The following is a 3,447-nucleotide window of genomic DNA, read 5'->3' on the forward strand; positions in this document are numbered from 1 at the left end:
ACTGGGCTGGCCCCAGCACCCTTACCTTAGGTTCTGGAGGCCTCCCAGGACTGCAGCGGTGGTGATCCTGCCACGTGGGGCCTGGCCGGCAGTACAGTGTGGCTCCAGCTGGCCAGGCTCCGGCTTTGGGCAGCACACACTGCTACCATATGCACCACTGTGTTTTTGTTTCCCGTAGTTTTTTTGACCCCTGGATCTCTAGGGGTCAAAAAATCCTCCATACTGCTCCCTTGCAGCAGATATGTCTGCAGCACCACATACCGCACAGCTACATTTGTCTGGACACAGCCTCTGTGACAGACAGACGGGATGGTTGGTTCATGTTCATTTTTCTTTTGCAGGAAATCCCCAATTTACAGGAAAAGGATCTTTGAAAATGGAGGGGGATAATAATATTTGGTCTGCAGTGTTCAATTCTCTCACCCCTGTAGTCCATGGTTCTTCTTTAGCCAAAGTTTCATATTTTATAGGAACTATAAAATGAGTGGAATGGTGAGGTGAGTCAAATAATCTGGGTAATGTACGTTGTTTAGCACCAAGAAATACCTCATAAATACCATGAGATAATGTATCACCCATAAAAAAAACCCATTTAAAGTGTATATTTTGGGTGCAGTAGTGACCTCACAATTACAGAATTGACTTCAGTGCAGGCAAAAAGTTATTCTTCAGTTAAGATAGTTGTCTATCATCTGAACTTTCCATCACCTGAGTCCCAAGCACAGAGCAGATACAGAGGTCTCCTGTCCCCATACTGCACTATGCCTGACCATGCTTAAAAATGAACTAGTGAAGGACAATTGGAATATGCATGAATAAGGGGCTAATATATGCCTTATTCCCATACATGGAAGGATAGAATTTGGCATGCATTTCCATGCATTTACCTCTCTCTTATTTACATGCAGTTTGTTGGTTTAGGTCATCAAGAGCATTTGGGACCCAGGCCATGGTTTTTCCTTCTCCCACAACCTATGGAATAGACGGCTACAGCAGCAGCATCTGGCCCCACTACATACTTCATAGGGGATGGACCTATGAGCTTTCAAACTGCCTTAGGGGTAGCATGTGAAGACATTTGCTGAGGGAGTTGTTATTATACTGTCTGTTACTCTGAGTTCTTTTGCATTCACCTTTTGATATTTTAGAATATCCACAACAGGTTTAGTGCAAATTTCTCTCTAAAGCATTTAAGTAGACCTCTCTGAAGTTGGGGAGGGGGCATTCTCATTCAGCAGTATGTCTTGTCTACAAAGCCAGTTACTGTCCACCAAGATGGGAGCATTTCATGACGTGTAAGTCACTTTAGCAACTTTTTTGAATCCCAAATACTAATTAAACTTCTGTAGACTTTGTGCTTGCAGCAAGAGAATGGATCATTAGCTAAGAGCATATACTTCAGAGCCACAAAATATGCATTTATTGTTATGCTGGATGCATCACAGGGATTGATGTTGCCATCATTCAGATTAAATAATTTAGTACTGACTAAGGGCCTGATCCTTGTCTCCAATGCTCAGTAGAGCTGATTTGAAATTTTCCAGTAAAACAATGTTTTTGCAAAACATGCCAGTTAGTTGGGCTCTGAATGTTTTGTTTTAAATAGACCAGGTTTGAAAATATCCTCATATCCACAGCAAGCTGGCACTGATTGGAACAAAAACAGAGCATCTGATTCTACTGCTGAATGGTACTAATGGCTGCAGATTATCATAGGGTAATTTTATGGAATCCCCTTCCCTTATCATCTTGGAGACACAATACTGTGCTTCCCCCCCAATGCTAGCTTTTAACCTGGGGGAATCTGTCTGAAGTTGCTGCTTCAGTCCCGTTGAGCTGATCAGATAGGCAGACTGGGCCTGATTTCAGCCATGGCCTCCTGCCTCAGTATATCTCTCTCTTCTCTTGTTGATCAGGTAGGAGTCTGCTTCATGGTGCTCCAGCTCTTCTCCTGCTTGGTCTGTGACTGCAGAGTGGAAATAGTTCATCTGGCTCCAAGGGAGAAGTTCAATGCTGGCATCTTGCCCAGTCAGACTTCCAGCTCTTTGTTTCCCCAGAAGGTGGTTTGGGTATGAATGGGAATGGAGAAAAAGCTATCTGTGTGGAAGGAGCCTTGAAAACAAAAGAGTTCAGCAGGGAAAAGGGAACTTGTACATCTGGGACTCCTAGAAGGGCAGTTGAGCATTACTGTGCCCCTCAACTTTGCTGACAAAGATTTTTTTTTTACTGATCACCATCATGACGGTAGTAGCTAATAGCCATTGAGAAATAGTTGACTGGCAATATTAAGGTTTCCTTTGTTTCATGGAGGCCCCCCCCCTTTTTTTTTTTACAGTAGAAGTGGGACTTTTTAAGCTACAGCTGGGATCAAGCAGAACAGCCCTACATTAGGAGAACATTAAGGGAGTGTGCCAAATGCTACAATATACGAAGAGTGGGGAAGACTGGGAGTTGCTTACTGTTTTTCTTTTTTTGCCTTTTTTGTGTCTGCCAACTCAGTCCAGCACTTATAGTTCAGTTTTCCTTCTGTGCTCCCTACCCTTCCTTTCTGTACTCTGGGTTTTTATTCTGCAACGTTAATTTTTGGAAGTACAGATGTCAGAATTGTATCTTGTAAGGGTTCCTTTGGTGAGAAGTCTCTCAAAGCAGCTGTTGTCCGTACACCAGTACTCCATCAGGATCACTGTGCTGTATTTGTTTACTGCATTCTAGAAATCTGATTGCCTATTTTGTTCATTTTCTCTCTACTGCTGAAAGATTTTAAAGCAAAGTTTCTTAGAGGCTGAGGAAAGACATTGCTTTTGCATGAAGCAAGCCTGTGCAAATAGAGAGAGTGTTTAAAAAGGAATGCTAATTATTGTTTGCACATTTAAAAGCCACATAATGCATATGCTTTTTTTTTGTTTCGTTAATGGACTGAAAATGTACCAGTTGTTTGTCTATTTAGATATGGAATGTTTTAAGTAGGATGTTGCTTCCAATTCTGGTGTCAATGTTTTAGCAAGGATGTTGAAAACTTGGAATAGGTGCAGAAAAAAGCCACAAAAATTATTTGAAGGTTGGAAAAATGCCCCGAAGTTAAAGTTTTAACAAATTGAATCAGTTTAGCTTATGAAAATTGAGAGGGGACAGGATTACCATGTATCATTACCTTCACTGGGAGAAAATACTGGTACTAAAGAGCGCTTTGATCAAATGGAGAAAGGCATAACACAAATCAGTGCTGGAGGCTGAAGCCAGACAATTAAATTAGAAATTAGGCACAAACTTTTAACAGTCCGGGTGATTAACCACTGGAACCAAATTATCAAGGGAAGTGGTGGATTCTCCATCTGTTCATGTCTTTAAATCAAGACTGGATGCCTTTGTGGGAAATATACTTTAGCCAAACTTAAGTGATCAGGCTCAATGCAGGACAACAGAGAGAAATCAAATAGCTTCTGATGT

Source organism: Gavialis gangeticus, unplaced genomic scaffold (assembly GCF_001723915.1).
Source record: "Gavialis gangeticus isolate Ggan-Ray unplaced genomic scaffold, GavGan_comp1, whole genome shotgun sequence".
Taxonomy (NCBI): Eukaryota; Metazoa; Chordata; order Crocodylia; family Gavialidae; genus Gavialis; species Gavialis gangeticus.